Source organism: Platalea leucorodia (assembly GCF_965183815.1).
Source record: "Platalea leucorodia genome assembly, chromosome: 6".
Lineage (NCBI taxonomy): Eukaryota > Metazoa > Chordata > Aves > Pelecaniformes > Threskiornithidae > Platalea > Platalea leucorodia.
In genome coordinates this window covers 39380513-39401801 of record NC_138828.1, presented here as the reverse complement: position 1 = coordinate 39401801, position 21289 = coordinate 39380513, and positions in this window count along the sequence as shown.

The following is a 21289-nucleotide window of genomic DNA, read 5'->3' as shown; positions in this document are numbered from 1 at the left end:
TATGTGAAGTTCAATTCAGAATTCAGTGAAACTTAAGAACTTAAATTACTACCAATATACAAAAACCAGTGACAGCAAATAAATGGAATCTAGTGCATTTGGTTTCAAACACAGCAGAAAAAGTTTCAGAAAGAAATACACAACTCTGAGAAGTGCCTTACTTTAGGACTCTGCAAGTCTATTTTTATCATGATCAATTCTTCTTGAAAAGAATGCTCAGGGTTAAAAAGCATATTTGCAACCTTTTCTACAATATGGCTCGATTTGTTTAAGTGCCATAGGTAGAATCCATCTGCAGTCTTAGTATTTAACTGTAAGTGGATGATATTTATTCAGCTAGTACATTTTTTCTGACATTTATATTACCTCAAAGGACAACACTGCCTTTGGAAATTCTATTTTAGATTGAGCTAATTGAACTTTAGAAGGCATGGTAATCTTGTCATGAATCAGCAGTGTTGGTTATGACTTTGAAGGGGCAACGTATCATAGAAATTGATTTTTTTTTTCAGCCTCAGTGAAAAGGAATCAAGTTGCATAAGAAAATAAATTAACTTTAAGTGAATCAGACCCCTAGAGGCATAATCTCTAAATGCCCCACTCCCACAATGAGTGTACATAGACACACTTTGAAGATGGCTTGTCTTTATGAATAAGGCTAAAGCTATTGTCAGCTTAAGCTTACTGCTTTTATTGAATATCTCAGGCTAACAGTAAGAGTATTTGAAGAACTAGAAAAGTATATTACAATGTATACATTATATACTCAAGGTAAATAATTTACTCCAGAGTAATCATTAGCTCTGGAGACTCTCTAGTGAAAAGAATGGTGGAATTTTAACCTAATTACTTGTAATTGATAAAGTTTCTTATTTAGAGGTCATTAATCTAAATCCAGGTCATGTGAAGTAGCAAGCAAGCACTAAATACAGTTTCTATCTGAAAACAATTGGTTCAGACAGGAACCATGAAGAAGCAACAAATCTGCTTCTTCCGTAAACAATACAATCCGTCCCCCTGATTGCCTCTAAGAGTCCACAGTGTCTAAAGAAAAGCAACTTCTTATATGATCTACACCACCATTAATGTGAATTTTCTAAAGAGATCCACACACTAAAGAAAAAGTTGAAAATAACTGATCTAGAATAAAAACTGTCTGTTGGATATTCATAAGAATTTTTGGCAGGCAGGAAAACATTAGTCATTGCAGCAGCCCAAAATCTCCCAACCGTGTGGGAGGGAATGTGAGTGGGGGAAGAGCTGCCAGAAGACAGTAAAAAAAATTTAAAAGGACTCCCGCTCTGAAGATTTAATTTGTGTTTTCAGTAAAACATCTGTTTATTCTAAACGGACTTTGCCTTGAAGTATGAGTTGAAGAACAGGCCTCTTCAGAATTCCCAAATCCCTTCATACAGTTTTGCTCACATTTATCTGCTCCAACAATTATTTGGTTGTTCATGGCACGTGAACAGTTTCAATAAAAGTATGGAAGGTGCCTCTAAACAAATTAGCCAAAGCCTCCAACTCTGACATTCACCTACGTAGGAAACGTAAGGGAAACTCCCTCACACAAAGACTCTGGATTTTAGACTACCATACCTTAGCAAAATGGAGTTACATTATTGAACAAAAGATATTTGAGCACACCCTGTGCTGTGTCCAAGAACAGGCTTATTGAGTGTAGCCTCTCTCAATAAATCGTTGGAGGACCCTTTTCTGAGGATCTGAAGTAGGCTTGAGCACAAAATAGGTGCCGAGTCATTTAACCGTGATACAATGGATGCAAACTTTCTGTACATGCTTAGATGACTAGAAAACTTTAACTGAAGGCAAGTTAGGCACCACAGAGGGAGCAAGTACAGTTGGGCACTCCACCCCACAGCTGGGACCCAAGTCCTTTTGAGGCTCTGGATCTAAGAAAGTATGCTATTCCACTGCATACTAACTTGGATACACAAGATTAAGCTTTCCATGGCATGCAACAATAATATATTAAATCATGTGTTCTACCTGTTCTACAGGAAAATATTACTTTAAAGCTATTTGGGATCAAATGCTAACATCTACTGGGACCAAGCCCTGACTCCCAGTATTTCAGGGAGAACCAGCCAAAGCCCAAATTATTATAAATTAAAATTTTCATTTTATGGCTCAACCTGGCATATGAATTTGCCTTTTACATTTGCTAAGAAGGTAAGCATTATTAGAAGTAAACAATGTATTTTCATTCAAAGATGGCATTTTGTGTAAAAAGAATCTGAAAGTTATCATCAGGGACAACCTACTGGAAAATACACATACAATCTGAAAGCAATTGCTATATAAACAATGAAAGAACCTTAAAAGGTATCACAGTTTGAGGAGCCAAATTTATATCGTATCCTATTTACTAGGATGTAAACCAATTCTTGATTATTTCTAATAATTCAGAATTAAATAACAAGTATGACCTTTTCTGAAACAAATATTTAATTTAAGCCTACAAAAAGATGATAAATCAATATGCTTTCACCACACAGGGTCATCACTCAGCAGTTAGCATGCTTCTAGAACATATACTTGCAAGCCTCAATACAGGCTATTTCCTTAGAGTCATATTGAAGGATAAGCTGAGAAAACAATACTATCAAAGATCTCTGTCCACATGTCTAACCGTCTAAATTAATCTCTCTCCACAATAACAGTTAACTCTCCTTTTGAAAGTGCATATTAATGAAGGGAAAATAGTGGAAAAAGAGAAGTTTAGTTATTTGGCTTAAAGCATATTTACTGCAGTACACATTTTCTAAATGAAGCATCAGTCTCCTTCTGTTACACTGACACCCCATCATGCCTAAGCAAAATTCTGCTTGCTGTAGCAGCAGGGTGCAGTAACGGTGAACACACAGAACAATTCTGTGCAAAATGTCATCAACTGCCGCTTATTAACAGTTATTCCTGGAAATGAAGGAGAGAGAGAACCTGAATGAAGCAAGACAATGACTGATGCCAAACAGAGATAATTAGCCAACCAAAAAACTCTATTGGCTTATGACAAGCACTTAATAGGAGGAGATATGTGAGATAATAGTGACATAAGCCATTGAATTGTCTCACCACAGCTCTCAGCGTAAATGCCTGTAAGTCTTCCAGGACTAAATTATTTAACACAAAGGCAGCGCCAGCTTCTCTGCACCCTGCACGGTTAATTACAACCTAGACAATCTGTCCATGAAGAAACAAATGTTGAAAGTAGGTGGTTTCCTTTAACCTTTCATTTTTCTCCTTTCTGGCTTTATTGAATACAGTTATACTAGACTAGACCTACACGACATTCGAGTCTGCAACCTATTGGTGCCTATTATATTGAGAGTAACAATGAGTAACTGTAGGTACTTCACAGCAAAATGTTTTTCCTGCTCATCATAATATATATATAATTTGAGAAATAGTCAAGATTCAGTTATGTCTTTCATTAAATAGCAGGTTTCTCTTGATCACCTTTTTCTTTGTTGTTTTCTCATTTCTTCAAGAGAGAACTTTTCTCAAGAGGGTATCATCATTTGAGTATAAACTACTTTTATTGCTTGCACTAGACGTTAACAATAAAGCTAGCAGATGTTATTTACCCTCGCAGATAGTCACAATCTTCTCCTTTTAACAATATAAAGTCTCAATAACACATTTCACTCCCAGAAAAGTAAAGTTACACACCTCACTGTTTTGAAGAGTACAGTGCAAGATTTTCCTGTGCTTTCATGGACCTTTCTCACACTTAGCATTTGAATGTGAGGATGTCTTTCATCTGCTTATTAAGGGACTTAAAAGATTGTTTGATTCTCCCATCCTGTCTTCAGAATAAGAAACATATGCAGTCAAGCATTGTATTATAGTAAACTATATACAGTTATATATGTTTGTTTATTTTTAGACATATTTAGGTTTTTGCTATCTTATAAGGGTTCACACTGTGCCAGTTTCATTTCAAGATTACCAAACTACACCCCCCCAAAAAAAACAAACCAAAACAAAACTAAAAACCAACCCAAACAAACAAACAAAAATAAAGCAAACAAAAAACCCCCCAAAACATTAGGGCTTTACAGTTTGCATTTTCAGAGGTAAAAAGAACAAATGATACAGATGGTTTCCAACTGTGATAGTCTCACATTTTCTAACACAAAATGAAATAGGGAAATCTACCCCTATATTAAACGCATAGAGAACATATAGGTATATTTAATTATTTTGCTTAGTTTGTCTTGAATGCCAATGATCTATTTTAATGAAATAGCAGGAAATTTACTTTAATATCATACATAAATTCCCATTTGTTTACTGGACACACTACTGAGATTAAAAACATTATTCTCCATTGTTTTATACCTTAGTCACTCACAGTGAACATAAGAAGCTTCCACAACAGAAACACATAACGGAAACCAATACACAGATATGACAAACTTGGACTAGGAGTGAATTCCCATAACCAGGAGGCTATTGACAAAAGAATTTGAGCGGAGGGTGGAAGGGAGACTGGAAAAGGAATTGAGAAGCCCAAAATATTTTCTAACTTTTAAGTAAAAGTCCTCCCAAGAATGTGCAATGCTTCATCTGATCAGTTAAAAGACAGTGTCCTGAAGCTGTGCTAATGCATATAAAGTGTGTTAAAAAAAACCAAAAAAAAACAACCAAACAAACAAAAAACCAAACCACCAAACAAAAAAAGAATGCAAATAGAAACACAACACACTGGACTGAGCAAAAGATAACACATGATTAGCAAAATTGAAATGGGGTAGCAAGGGCAAGCAGAGGTCAAATTTGTGACTTAAGAAATCTTATCTTTAAAGTTTTCTTCCAGTTTCTTAAGCCTTTCTTGTAGGTAGCAATAAAGTTCTATGTTCCTGCCAAATAGTTTCCCTCTAATTTTTTAGGGTACCTTTGCTTTTATGTTTTAATGGAACTTTAAAAAGGACATTTAGAGCCTACTGCCCTCTCTGCATAGATCCCATGCATGTGTTTGAGTTGGAAATTTTCTCCTAGCCAAAATAAAAAAAGTGATTGGAGACAGAAGTACAGACAAGCTGCTTGTTGCTTCTGCTGTAAATACTACTCTCTCAATTTGCTACTGCTGTTCTCAGAGTGGTCTGACACCACTGAGGAAAATGTTTTCTTTGGCAAAGAGATAAAATAAAATCCTCTCTAAGCTTCTAGTGCAAGTAAAATAAGTATTTTTTTCTATCAAATCCAAATAAGTTCTCTTTAAAAAAAGAAAACAAGATATCATCTTGTTAATGGCAGAGTCTTTAGCAGTATAAGCTTTCACAGAAAACTAATAAAAGTGAAAAACTGTAAAGTGCCAGGTTGCTGTATGTAATGATTCTGATTGTTACTTATTGGAAGTTTATACGACATTTTCATTTAATATAATCAACCAGCACTGTTCCACTTCAAATGGACAGAAAAAAGGATGCATGTTCCTCTTGCATAATATAATTCTGGTGTGCAGATCACGTATGATGTCCTGCAGAGGAGGAGGGTGGAAAAGAGCTATTTAATAAGCTCAGAGTAAAGAAGAAAAGGCAATGGATCCTTGGTCTTCCCCATCCTAACGTCTGAGACAGCTTCAGTCAGTTTTCTGGAGCAACTTCTATTGAGTAGCTCAATCACTTTCTAGGTAGAAAAGCCTTCATCCCTTTCCCCTTAATTTGCTAACAACCAACCTCCATCATGAACTGTTCTGAACTGCATGGAGAGAGTTTAGCCAAATGATTTCTCAACACAATTTTCTGTTTAGAACTAATTGTTCAGGTTTAGAACAGAAGTGTTTCTTTACCTTTAAAAATTTCACTTATTTTACCGGAAGATAAACAAGCATTTCCAATAGACCCAAGCTGTTCAGACTTCTCCATTGGAACTCTAGATGGCTGCCTCATATTTACGGGTCTGTTCTAAAATACATCATCATGAAGCCTCCGTGAGACAGCTAAGGGAAGACCCTGGCAAACAATGGCAAGATTATCTGACTGCTGGCATAGGTGTATAAGAATAGGACAATGAAATATTTATGTTCAGTTTTCAATATTTGCTGAGGAAAATGGTCAGAAATTGAAGCATTCCTTGTAATATTCTAAATAAAGGACATTTAAAATTTCATTAGATTCCTCGTATTTCTCAAATACATAATATCTTTATTTTGATGAGACTTTGATAGATATGTGTTATGAGGAGAGAAAAGGTGTTGTTTTAATTTAAAAAAAAAAAAAAATGAGTAAAACTGCTTGACTAGAATTAAGAATATAAGAAACATTCCATTGTGTCATCCTATGCTCCATCCAGCAAAAGCCCGTCTCAGACTCAGGCACTCCACAACTTCCTGGAGTGAAAAATTCCAGAATTTCTACCAGCTGCATCAAAAAGTATTTTTTTTTTATCTGTTTTAAGCTGACTTCCTAGTGGTTTCAGGGACTGCCCCTTAACTCCAGAATTGTGGAATTTGGTGAGTAACAGTTCTGCTTCTCATCACCTTCCTCCTAAGCTACCATCTTTATGATTTTGTAGACCTTGATCATATACCCTTTTAGCCTTTTCCTACCAAACTGGAGTCACCCTCATAAGGGTTAGCATTCCATCTCTCTTGCAGGTTTCCAAGTGAAGTAGCCTGCTCCTACATTTTTTATCCCCAAGACTTGAAAACATCATGAATTTTTGAAACACCATCAAGTTATGTTTTAAGCAATGAAACTGAGAGATAGTTAAACTCTTACACACTCTGATGATGTTCTGAGCTTTATCATTCCAGTCCTGTTACAAAATCTGCCAGTAAAACAGACACACCATATAAAATTACATTCTGCATTTGCTAAATAAGCAAATATGATTTTTTTCCTCTGCACAGAGAAGAAAATATATTTGTTTCTATGTCAGATGCTATAATGAAAGATATTATTATATGTTAAAGTTTCATCCTCAAGTTAAAGACGTAGTTGAACCTGTTTGCAAAATAAGTGTGACAGCAATATTCACTGAAGTCACATGAGACCACTTCTTCCTTGAAGTGAAATGTAGAAGTGCTTACATCCTTGTTATGCACAACAGTTCTGAATGCATCATGAATGCAACATCTACAAAATTAGGTATTTCAATTACTTTGGGGGATTGAGAGAATATAGCAGTTGGAGAATAGAGGACAATCCTCTTCACACACAGTCTTTACGCAGACTTTTAGACGCTACATTTGTTCACCTGAAAGAGTTTAGACAGATCTTTCCATTTGTTCTGTACCATAAAAGAAACTATCTCCCCTCGGTATGAATTTTAGTATAAACTAAAATATGTAAGAACAAGTATCTGAGAAGACTAATACTAACAGCCTGCCTTTTCAGAATACAGCATATGAATTTACAGCACATTCAGCATAAGGACAAAAGACTGATACTTTTTCCTAAAAGATTAAAAGTTGCCAAACACAGTCTCATAAAATATTATTAAGGCCTGCAATTAGACTTAGGGTTAGGATTTGGAAAAAAAGAAAGCTTAAAGCTGCCAAGTAAGGCTGAAAAGGGGCTGCCAAGGCAAGGGGTGGGCTGCAGAAAATTCTCCTTATAGCTCTTGGTCTTGGGTTAAGGCTCAGATGAGGGCCTAGAGTTAGGGTTAAGAAAGGTAGATCTTAGAGGTACAGCATAAGTAGGGCTAAAAGGCCTGCCAAACAAAGGGGAAAGCTGCCAAAAGAAATTTCCCCTGAAAATCTCTCTCTCTGGGTCATGCCTGTTGGTCTTGGGTAAAGACTTATCTGAGGATCAAGGGTTAGGGCTGGCAGAGAGATCCCAGAGCTACAGCATGTGTAGGGCCAGAAAGGGGCTGCCAAAGTAAGGGGAGGCTGCCATAGGAATTCTTCCCTGATAACTTCTTCCTCTGGGCAATGCCTGTTGGTCTCAGGTTAAGGTTCAACTGAGGGCACTGGTTGTGAGACAGGTAAGGCCTAAGATCTGCACATAATACTTATGCCACTACTTTTGTCCCAAATTTTGTTGCTCATTTTCCAATAAGCTGTACACTCCTAGACTCTTCTGAGAGAGTGGTCATACTGTCATAATGTGGTTCTATAAGTTATTGTACTAGTCTCAATTCTAGCAGAATTCATAGGATTTTTCTGTTGTTCCCTTGAATCTTCAGTGACATCTCAGTTTTGCTAAAAGATCCTTTCACATAAAAATGAACAAGCCCATTCACAATTACATACTTGAGGGACAAGTAACCTTGGACTGTCTCCCCCTATATACCTGCAGTGTTCTCAAGACCCATAGAATTTTTTTTTCCTAGACATTCTTACTTGGGCATGACCTAAGATCAGAAGGAAAAAAAAAAGTCTGATGAATCTGAACTAGCTGCCAATTTTTTTTTTTTTTTTTTTTTTGTACATATAAAGTTCCAAAACATCCTGATTCTCTCTTAAGAGACCTACAGTTCTATTTGTCTCTCCCTTACATGTCTGTAGACCAAGAATAATTCCCAGAGAATGTGGAACCCAAATCAGGCTGAAAATAAAAGAAGATACTAGTATATCCACATCATGGCTAAAGCACAGAGAATAAATGAGATCAAGAAAGCAGTGCCCTGCCAGCTGGCATTTTACCGAACTTGTACAGAGGGTAACAACCTCCTACTTTTTCATTCTTGTACCTTTTACAAGCAATTAAATTTCAAGAAAGGCTTCATAATTAGACTTCTAATCAACATAAATTTCCTCTACGTGGATTTTGATGGATCAGAGCAGACCAGTGAAGCCAGTAAAGTCTCTCTTATTTCCCATAACATCTGGGTTGTCAATATGTGAAAAAGCTTCGGAAGTTCACATTTCTCATTTTTCTAACAGGCCTTTTTTTAATTATTAAAAATACCCCTGACACCTTGAAATGCTTAAGGAAATGCTGTTTCTGGTGGAGCAGAATATTTTTCTAGAACTGACACTACACTAAGTGGTATAAGGGAAGTCTAACAAAAGATCACTTAGGAAAATATTCCTAGAAAACTTACAATTATTCTAAGTATTTCAAGATATATTAATATATTTATATGAACTAGCTTCTATTCTCAAGTACAGTTACATTGTCTTACAATTAGTATCATCATCTTGTGGCCAGACATCTGCTTCATACAGCACATACATATAAATATATATATATAAATATTAAAAAAATAACACCATTCAGAACAATAGGGAAGACATAAAAAGTTAAGTAAGAAAATTATATACAACTGATATTTCCTCTTAGCGAGCTTCCAATTTCTAAAGAATTTCCATATTTCCTGTTTTTTATTATTTATTTTTATTCCTTCACTTTTTGGAATGCGATTCTCTAAACATAATTACACACAAAAACTCTCTCTAAGTCTCTAAGTCAACAATGCAAATCATTGTAGATTGAGCTAAAATTTCTAAGTGTTTTATCATTAATAGAGTGCCTCTTTTTTTGCCCAATTGTCAGCTGTAATTAATTTACTTTCTAAAAAAAAGATTTTATATGTTTCAGCTCTCAAAACCCTGAAGTCATCTGCCATTTTAAACATTTTCTGACCTTCATAAAGTCATCCCTTTACATTCAATTTTATAGCATGAATTCAGCATACTAAAATATTTCAAATTGTTATGCATGTTATAGAAGCTAGGAACACTATGAAGATAAATCAGGAAAACCAGCACAAAACATTCACGTTAAAGCACTGCTCCTACACTTACACCATACTTAAGTATACGTACATAGATAGCCATACATTTCAAGAACATCACCTTAAAAGTCCAGACTCTACGTCTAGGACTTCTAAGGTAGGGTTCTTGAAACGTATGGCTATCTGATAAGACCATTAATTCTCTTACACCTGCTCACCTGAATACCCAGGTTTTTGCTTTACAGCTTGTTGTAGAGTTCTGCAAGGCCAGATTTAGGATCCACACAAGACAGATGAGAAATGGCTTGGCCACCAACCTCACCACAGACTCTCAATAAATTACAACAACAATATAACAATAAATATTATGTTTAATCTATCTTAGTTTGGGAGTTTATCAGCCCTTTAAACATTTGCTATCAACAGACATTTCTACCTTCTCCTGGCAGAAGGCTTTTGTATTTTCATTAAAAGGTCTTTGAGCAGCTCAGGAATGATAAAATAACCCTGTATTCAGGGTTAATGGCAACCATCAAGATCCTGTGCCAGAGTGCTACTGAAAAATCACAGCAAATAACCTTCAAGAAAATAACCTTGTTCATGTTGTGATCTATTGCATATTGTCCTTTCTTCTGTGATAAAAATCACACTAAAAGATTAAACTGAATCATGACCCACAGTAAGGTCATATTCTTACAATAAATAGCGGGGGAGGGCGGGGGGCGGGGAATGAACAAAACAACCCACAACAAAAACAACACCACCTCAAAAGACTTTTGATGTGAAAGGAAAAAATCTCATAAAAAGAACAGCACCCACTGACTCTCAATGACAAAGGTGTTAAAAAAAGTATTAAAAAAATTTTGATTCTTCAAAGTGAATGACAGGTTCAACTTAGCATAGTTTCAATTCCTCAACAGAAAAAAAAAAAAGTCTGTATTCTTGATCTAGCTGATCTTTCTTGCTAATCAGAATAAAATTTTCATTATAATGATGCCTGCTTACATTTCTGCAGTCTGACAGAGCTTCTATTATAAGCTCTTATTCATAGGAGTTTAATTTTGTATTTTAGCAAAAAATGGTCTGATTTTGCACAAAAGATTTGGGACATTCAAACCCTATCTGAATTAAATTGCTTCAGCGTAAGATACGTAAGTGCACACCAGGTCTCATGCATTTCAAAGTCATTTATTTTCAGGTTGACCAACTCATCCATTCTTCTTGACAGACAGCCTTTCTTTTTACATTTATCCTTATTCCTATGACTTTTTCTGCTGAAGTTTGCCAGTTTTCTGCCTTTGAAAAAAGCCTTGCTATGGGCTCTGTACAGTTGTTTCTGCTATAGGGAGGGAAAGTTATCATTAAAGAGGTAGTGATCCGATCCTGCATACCTTGGGGCTGCACATCTCCACCAAAGATCTGGACTGACGGAATAACTATTCGGCTACACCAATAGAAGCTTGTATACACTTAGTTTATGGTTCTTAAGGCAACAGGCACCCTGGATCCATCTCAACACATCTCGAAGAAGAGCAGCAAAACCAAATCAGACAATAGCCTTTCTCCCTTTTTAATTTCCTTCTCCCTGTTTCCCTGGAAGATTCATAATGAGAGCAACAGTACCTTGAGAAAAGACAGTGGCGGCACATCAGATGATAGGCATTTGGGTTTTTTTATTTGTTTTTAAGACACAGTGTTTTCTTCTTTCATAAGAAAGAATAAAAATTGTATATGTATTTGTATTCTTCAAGACTGACTGTAAGTACAGTTTTGCTACAGATGATTTCTGTTCCTTAATCCAATGTACAAATATGTAAGAAATTTTGCATTCCTGGTATCTTTTGCTAATAGCTGACTGATAAGACATTTTCTCCTACTGTTAAAACAATTTATTTATAACCTTGGAAGCAGGTCACAAGTTGGTAAGAAACAGAACGAAAAAAAAAAAATTGCTACTGCATGAATTGAATGAACTAGAACATTCATAATTAAGATGACAGTCAAATAGCACTATTCTTTCTGGTGCATTTCAGGTGCCTTTGAAATGGAAAAAGAGTGATGTAATAGACATAAAATTATTATACAGATCTGAAAAAAAATCATTACTTGAATTAGCTTTTTACAGTTTATCTTTTTAAGTTTATTTTCATCACAACTTAAAATCAAACCCTTAAGTTTGCTCAAATGCTCATTACTAATGATGGATCATTAGACATAACCCTCCAAAGTAAGTTATAACTTTAATCCTAAAGTAGTTAAGGAACTTCAGATACTATCTTGCATTGTAACATTCATGAGATGGAGGATTATGCAAACCATAATTACTTATTTATCCAAATATATTTATTCATACAGAGAAAACATTCTAGAAGATCTCAATTTTTTCAACCTCCACCTCCAATTTTGATGATTTTGCTCTAAAACAGAGTAATCCCAAACACCGTATAGGGCAAGTCACCCACGGTCCTGTTCTGGAAATCTTGCAGAGTGGATCAAATAAAAACAATTAATAGGAATATGAGTTGCATGATGAACCTCTGACTAGATATGTCCGTTACTATTAAGTATTCTTCTATGTCCAAACAGCTTGGTGACTTACAACCACTGTTGCCTTTGTAATTTATCTAGCTTTGTTTCTTTTCACTAGCATCACCTTCATGCTCACATTTTTTTCTGTATTAGCTGGAGAATTTATTGTGCTTTTGAAATGACCAAATGAAATTAAAAATCTACTATAGATTTTAAAGCTAAGGTTAGCAAGACACACATAAGAAAGGGAAGTGCAATTACAGTTGTGAGGATGTGTTCTAAGGAATAACCCCACAGGCAGCCATTCAGTGTCTTTTAAGATACATTAGACAGTAACAGCACTGTCACCAGCCTGTAACTCCTGTATTCTTCAGTTATTTCATTTTACTGCAAAATAAGCAACAGAATAACTCACTAACCCAGAACGTGCCTGCAAGACTCTGCTAACTGCTCTGCCCAAAAAAGAAGGGGGAGAATAATTCTTTATCAAAATTGAAATGCTGCTCATTAAGCGTATACAACATACGGTTCATATGCTGTATTTCATATAAAATAGAAATTGTTTCTTAAACTAGTAATATTTGTAATGGTGTAATAAAACTTAGCTCATTAGCTCCATGTTAATGAATGAAGATTGACTCCAGAAACCACTTGTTTACCACAGTTCAGGTACTACTATACTGCACTAGATTACATACCCTTCGAAATATTTGTATTTCTTGGTTAGCTGCTCCTTAATGCATCCAACAAACATACTTGAGAGCTAGACCAAAAAAGAAACACTTAATGAAAAGTCTGCTACATATAGAATTGATTTACTAGCTACAATTGATCTACTATATTTAAATCCTTTATGCCACACCTTTTCTCAGATGTTACTTAGCTTTTATAGAATGTTTAATACAAATGGCAAAGAAATAAGCATACCCAAGACCTTGTTCCTAATCACTCCTCTATCTATATGCCTGCAAGAGATTGCCTCAACATTTCCCATAGACCATTCCTTTATCTTCCCATTTCTGTCCATAGCTAACAGAATCCATTGCCAAATTGGTTTTAAAATGTGGTTTCATTAATTCTTTCCTCAGACATATTAAAAAAATATTAGATCTACCTATGGGCCATATATCTCTGACAGCCAGGCTTTAAAGTACATCTATATTCAACATTCCAGTTTCTGTCCCAGTTGAGACATGAGGCTTAAACATTCTGACTAGAAAACAGAATATGTCATTCCCTTGAAGGCTGGGTCTAATCATGTCATATTGGGCTATGTCATAAAACTAAAAGGAATAGGAAGGAATGTGACATTAAAAATAAGACAGTGCAGGCATTGTGCTATTAAGCCATTCTAATATTTCTTCCAATAAAACCTCACTGAAAGCTGGTTAAACTGAGATACACTCTTTGGAGACTCTAAATATACATAGGCATTAAAAGGGAAAAATCATGCATTTCTTGCAGTGCTTGCTCTAGGGATTTCATACATGCAGGCCTGATGAAGCACTAGTATAATCTGAGTGAATGAAACCACCTCTGGATAATTAATGTGTAATAATCCACTAGAGTGCAATTTTTTCCAATTGAATTATTAGTACATAATTTCCTTTACTCATAATCCCTTCTGCTAGTGTGTGGTTAATAATTTATATTACTACCCAGACTTTAGTTACATCATACTGCAAAATGCAGTTCAAGTACTAGTGTTCAGAACAGTGCCAAAAGGGCAGTGGAAAGGGATGCTTCACATACAAACACTTCACAGAACATACAAGCTGATTCTAGGTCAGTAATATAGTTAAATACAGTTAAAAAGGTAAATGTGAAAGATACGTATCAGAGATTTAAATTGTAAAAGTAGTGCTGTTTTTATAGGCAACTGCTTCTTGCTTAACAGCAAAGATTCACTCTTTTAGATAGATTTATCAATTGCATGACCACGACTTTCCTAAAATATCCATTATTTTAACTGCAGTGCCAAGCAAATGATTCTCAGTGGCTCAGAGACATTTCAGAATGACAAGACAGTGACAGAAGTTTTAGATTTAACTATAAAAATCAGTATTCACATTCTGAAGCAAAAAACAACTATAGCAAATTTTCCCTTGTGCCTAGGACCTTACACCAGGAACAGAAATTAAATGCAAAGACATGACGAAACTATGAATCTGAGATAAAGGGTACAAGGTCAACAGTACCCTCCAGACCTTCAAAAGGCTTTAATTTTTGTTTCCAACGTACACCACAGTTCCTCTGAAATTACTCCCTAGTATAATAGCTTGACAAAACTGTCACATTTCATGCACTTGAAAAGTTATTCAGCCTTTGTATTGCTTAGTACGTGCCAAACTTGGTGACTGAGAACAGTCAGCATGGATTTACCAATGGTAAATCATGCCTGACCAACCTGATTGCCTTTTCCGATAAAATGACTGGATTTGTGGGCGAGGGGAGAGCGGTAATGTCCTTTATCCCAACAAGGCTTTCAGTGCTGTCTCCCACAGTGTTCACTGCTGGGACCTGTCATGTTTAACATCTTCACCAATGGCCTGGAAGAGGCAGGGTGCTTGCTCGTCAAGTTTTGAGATGGCATAAAATTGAGAGGGCACCCCCAGTTGATACACATGAGGGCAGCTGTCCTGCAAGAAGAGGCTGAGGGTCCAGGACTTGTTCAGCTGGGAGAAGGGACAGCTTTGGGGATACCCAACAGCAGCACCCCAGTGCCCATGGCAAGGTTACCAAGAAGACATAGCTACAACTGTCCATGGCAGGAGGGCGAAAGATAACAGGCAAACTGAAGACAACCCACTGGTTATAAGGAAAGACACTTTTTCCACTATTAGGAGAGTCAGACGGTGGAACAGGCTGCCCAAAGAGGCTGTGCAGTGTCCAGCCTTGGGGGCTTTCAGGATCCAGCTGGATCAAGCCCTGAGCAGCCTGGGCTGACCTCAGGACTGACCCTGTTTTGAACAGCATATTGGACTAGAAAGCTCCTGAGATTGCTTCCAAACCAAATTATTCTATGGTTCTATTAAATCAATATTCAGTGGATCATTTTTATTCATTTTCCACTACAGGTGACAGCTTACAAAATGCCCTACAAATGAATATGCATCAATTATCAGGTGAATATAAATCAGGTATCAATATGCTACAAGGAATAATATAGACAAAACTGATCCCAGTGCATTTTAGATTTCACTACAAAGAACAACAAGAGAAGGTAGAAAAGAGACTGCCAAAGGAGGAAATTTTTTGAACTCCGGTCTTTTTGTACTATTTATTTTTAATGAGTCACCATGAAAAATTAAAAAAAGGTGCTTAAAGTTTATATCCCAAGTTCTACTTTCTACTGTTTAATGAAATGATTTTTCCCCTTTTTAAACAGAAAATAAAGGTTGATAGCTGCTATAAAAACTTGGTTTTGTCATCTAACCATAATTATAATACACTAAAAGCCTGTTGGGAAGTATAAGACTTTCCAACAGACTGAAACAATTACAGGTCAGCCTGACCCTACTTCCCCTCCCTCTTCCCCACCAAATCATTCTCCATACACTGCTGAAGGGTTCTCCAAGAGATTAATTACACTTTTTTCTTAAATAAAGGGTATCGGGGCAGCAGCAAGTCTTCGAAGGTCTCGTGTTGGGTCTATTTGCAAAGTTCCTGACACAGGGGCTCAATGTCATACTTCAGATAGGGAATGCAGGACATCCACAGGAGCTTTCCTTTAGGAAAAGCCCATAAATCCAAGCTATTTGACAATCAGATGACTTTTCTTTTTTCTGAAATAGCAGTATAACCCAGTATATCCCATAACAGAAAAACACAAAAGATTCCTACAAACCTCATCATCATTATGATACTTCTGTATCAAGTGTTTTATTTAGCCATTTTATTACTATTAGAATAATGCTAGTGACCTATAGAGCCTCTAAAAGTTCTGTATTCTTACTCCATATATAAAGCATCTATTTGACTTATGTTAAAGGGAAATATACCATAACAAACAACAACAACAACAACAAAATCAACCCAGAAAACAATAAAAACTAAGACAACTTTCCCAGTAAATCATACATTCTCCAAAACAACATCACTATCAACGCAATGTTTCTTGCTAATTACAAAAACGGACCCCCAAATGAATAACATCCTTCAGACAAAAGTTCAGCAATGATATTACATGTCTGTTTCCACAATTTAGATTCAAAAAACAGACTTCTACCATTTTTACTAAGTTGATACTTAACCAGCTGCACAATGTTGGTGTAACAACTGCCTTCTACACTTCCATAACTATGTCATACATGGATTGTGCTATATAACCGAGATTTCTTTGCGTATTACTAAAATAGATTGTTGCATTTTAGAGCTCTTACATTGACAGAAGTTCCAGAGTCCACACGTAGGTGAATATACCCTATACGGCGTGGATAAGGCAAGGAGTCAAGTTCCTACTGGTCAGTTCTTGTCCTACTGAACCACACCATTAGGACAAAAACATTTACAGAACACTTACCCACTTTGATTGACATGTCAACACAAAAAAACCTGAAACACGGTTGAATTTCGTAGAGCTTGAAGAGAACTGGCTTTCATGACCCATAATGTATTTCGAAACGTAAGCAATTCCTACGCTATTCCATAATGGACCTAAGACATTTTGACATTTTCAGGAAGCAAACAAAATACAAGAACAGCTAGACAGAAAGGACTCCTTGTCTATCTGCCCATTTTAATCTCATTTATACCTACCTAGGCAGGCAATAAGGCCCTTATTTTGACTTTCAGATACTTCTTACCAGTCACCCGTGGCACTTGAGAATCAGCCTTGAAGAGGTTAACATATGATTCCTGAGTTGAAATAGTGTTTTCAGATAAACTTTTACAGACTGCTGTACTTCCACACAAGGTCTGTGCATTTTCCAGTGGAAAAAAAAAAAAAAAAAAACCAATTTGTCAAAAAAAAAAAAAACCAAACTCTTCAGCAACTCAAATAATTTATTATCACAAAAAACACTATTTGATGAACAGAAAGGGTAAGTGGTGCTTAAGGAATGAAACAGGGATGTATAATGAATAAAAATTTAAGTCCCCTGCTTTATTTTACGCAAGGGTTGAGAATGCAATGGACTGCATTCTCTGAAAACTTAAAAAATAAAAGTAAAGGATGACCGAATGGAAATGGTCTTTGAATACTGACTTGGAAAACTGTATTCTACTCTAAATACAAAGTTCTTATGTGATGTTTTGCAAATCATTTAAATATTCTTTCTGTGCTGCACCACCGTCTGTGAAGTACGATACCAGACAAATCATAATAATTGTAGTAGTTTTACATTTTGCATATCACTCAACTACTTTTTATAGATTTTAGAACAAAACAGTACAAAAATAACCAATTTTAGTCAAAAGAGAATTGTATCACATATAGCAAGTAATGCAATAAGTTCCCTTCCAATGAGGTATTTAAGAAAATTACTGAACAACATTTTAGTGAGCAAAATATATCTCATCTGGACAGTCACGTGGAATTTCCCCTGTGGTCCATATGCAATCCCTGACCTGGACAGAACATATACACAAGAAAAACAACCATGTCCTCAGTCACTCCCATAAGGCATTCCCAAATATCTGAGGATTTGCTTTTGCAAGCCTGTGCAAAATTATGGTAATGAATTATATGTTCCCACAGTATGTCAGCTGAAATGTCAAAATAGCTAATATTTGAGTGCTACATTTCCATTAAGACCAATATAAGAAATTGACTGAAATTTTCCTCCCATTGGCCTCTGTGGTATTGACTCAGACCTTAAACTTTTTATTTGTCTTTGCTCACTGGCACTGTGTGCTCATCATAATTTTGAATAAATTCTTGCATGCTCAGTATTCCACATCACATTTGCAGGGTGAATTTCTATCGAACACGAGTGATAAACAGGAATCCCTGCATAGTATTTTCTCCTGCACGGTATTTTCTCCTGCACGGTATTTTCTCCTGCACATTAGTCCATCAAGAATTTTGATATTTTCAAAAATGAAAACAAAACCCAAAAACCTTAGTAAGTGACAGAATCAGGCTAACAGATGTTTTTTTGTTTTTGTTTTTGTTTTGTTTTGTTTTGTAAAAACATGAAATAGTTCATCCTTAGCAAGGTTTAGCAAAATGATACCAAGTGAAGTAAAATAAAGCTACTGATGTTGTTGACACTACCGGAAGTAAAACAAGATGAAAAGGATGAATTAGTGAGTCAGTCTCAATGGAATCCCAGAGTAAAACATGAAATATGCCAACATGTCTTTGAAGATACTTACCATGACCAAAAAAAAGTATATTTAAGACAGCATGTAGTGCAAAACAGTAATAAACAATTATTGCACAGTGCATCGAATAATTTAACAAATGGGAAAAAAAACTCAATTATTTATGAGAAAATACATTCAGAGTATTAAGGTTGGTACAGATTCACTGCAAGAAAGTAAGATTCCTAAAGCTTATAAAATCTGCAATACTTTATCATTATATGATAATCTCAACAAATGAGGAAACACAGATTAAATCCATGTGATCAGGGAGGTTGTGGAGATACTCAAAAGCCATCTGGGCATGGTCCTGGGCAACCTGCTCAGGTAGGAGGGTTGGCCCCGATGACCTCCAGAGGTCCCTTCCAACCTCTACCAGTCTGTGATTCTGTATCGAGTCATCAACACAGAACAACAAAAATAATCCTAATTTACATTTCTATGATAGCCACTTTACATTATTTTAGTATTGTGAACAATAAAATTGTAAAATTCAGTGAGGTTTACTTTTTCCAAAGCCTTCATTCCACTGACAGAAAAATGTAAAAGGTACTTTACTGGACATATAAAACAAAATGGTGCAGTCCAGAAAGACAACTACAATTTATTTCTCAGAGGAAAATATTTCTCTTACTCAACTAACAAAACAGTAACAGTCACTAGAAAAGGAACAGAATGAAAGATCTCATACATACACATTCAGCAGCATTTACTTAAATAATAGTGTAGTCATAATTTTGACTGCAAGTCAGCTCCCAGCTTCATTGACATTATATTAGTTAAAAATTATCAATATTCATATGAAGTTAGTAAAAACTATACACCTGTAGTTCTCCCTAGGAGAACATGACATACTTATCTATTCTTCCATAGAGGCATTTCTCTAAAAATATCAGGACAACATGTATACATGCTCTAGAGAAATGTTTAAAAAAAAAAAAAAAAAAAAAAAAAAGGAGGAGGAAAAGTGTGTCATTACCCTGTAGACATCCATTTTCTCCTACTGAATCATGACATGCAAAGGAATCTATAATTAGTAAAGACAATTTAAAAAAAAGAAAAAAGAAAAAAAGTAACTTTTGTATTTTATACCACATGACAATTAAAAGCTGTTGAAATGAGGCAGCACTCATTACCTGAAAACTGGGAATGGTAATCTCAGAATGACATTATCAATTGAGGCAATGAATGCTGCACAATACAAACACCAGTATTCAAAGTGATCTAATGTGACATCATAATGAAGAAAGTTTAAAAAAAATAAATCCTAATCACAGAAGCCTTTATGGGTACACACATGGAATTACTCAATTTCCTCAGCAAAGCCTGTGGAATTATCAATAATTGTTGTCCTTTCAAAGCCTTTTTATGACTTCTTGTTGCATAGTATTGTTTTAAAGTTATAACCAAAAATAGAGTTATCCTTTGACACTAAATTAATTCAGAGGATATTTAGGGGATGTACTGTATCTTTAATAGCTAACAGCATCTCAAGGCATGTTGCTCATGGTACTGCCACTGCAACATTTTGTTTTAATAAAGGCTCTTGTGACTGGAACTAGATGCATATGTTCTCACTTTATGTCTGGTGGAGCTATCAGCTCATTACCATTCACTACCTCCTTAAATCATTCCCTTAGGTATAAAACCCGTCAGACTTATTTCCATTCAAAATTACAAGTAATATAAGACAATGTTTTAGAAATCTGTGAGAGGGGAGGGAGAACTTGCCTTTAATCTGTAATTATAGCAAGGAGTGTGATTATGAACTATGGAACACTTTGAAGGAATGTTGTTTTATAGATATCAATCCTTGGTTTACTGGCTACAGAAAACAACAGTTCAATATTGCAGCGAAGCAGTAGGAGGTGGGGTCAGGGGTTAAGCATGCAAGAGCCTCTCCTCCCTGGTACTCTGGACAACAGCAACATTTGTTGTTTATTTACAACAAATAAATTACATTACTTCCAATCCTTACATGTACAGAATGGGACTTATACTACGGTAAAGTGAATAGGTCACAAATCACACCTTAAAAACACATCTTACGTGAAGCCTGCCAGTACTCAAACACAATAATGAAATAGTCACCCTTACTTGCACAGATTAAGGAAAATATATTGCTTTTTGACGGACTTATCATCGATTGCTTGAAACATTATATGGTACTCAATCCATTGAAGTATTCAGGCATTTACTTTACATATATGTTTAAAATCTAATTGAAAGTGCTGAGACTATTCATATGTAGAAAAGGAATCATGTGTTCACTGTACAGAGCTTTCAAGTTCTTCCAAAAAAAAAAAATATTTAAATATGCCAGGCACTTCACTGAACTTGCACTTTGGGAAGGCAAGGAGGATGGTATGCCTGTTGTACCTCTGAACAGCACTGAGTATTTTCCCAAATAATTAGCATTAGAGTCCCAAATGAGCGGTAATTCATTCAATCTACATAGTCCTACTATTTAAAAGACTAGAGACACTTAAAAGTCACCATTTGCCATGGCGTTTGTCAGTGGAGTCAGAGCTCTGGGAATCCATCGAGTGCTGAGAGCACAAAAGTGCTCCTAGGACTGACTGGAGTGGCAAGTAAGGTCAGCATGGGAGACACATGGCAGTGTACACACATGCTGCAAAGATGACAACACATCACTAGTAACAGGCATGAGATTTGTCAGGAGAGTTAGAGACACATACAACAGCATTTTTAAATGCAAAGGCGGTATTTTACAATGATTTTACAGACTTAGTCTAAGCTTTGTACTGCCACTGTACATGATCTTTGCACTTCAAATGGGTGC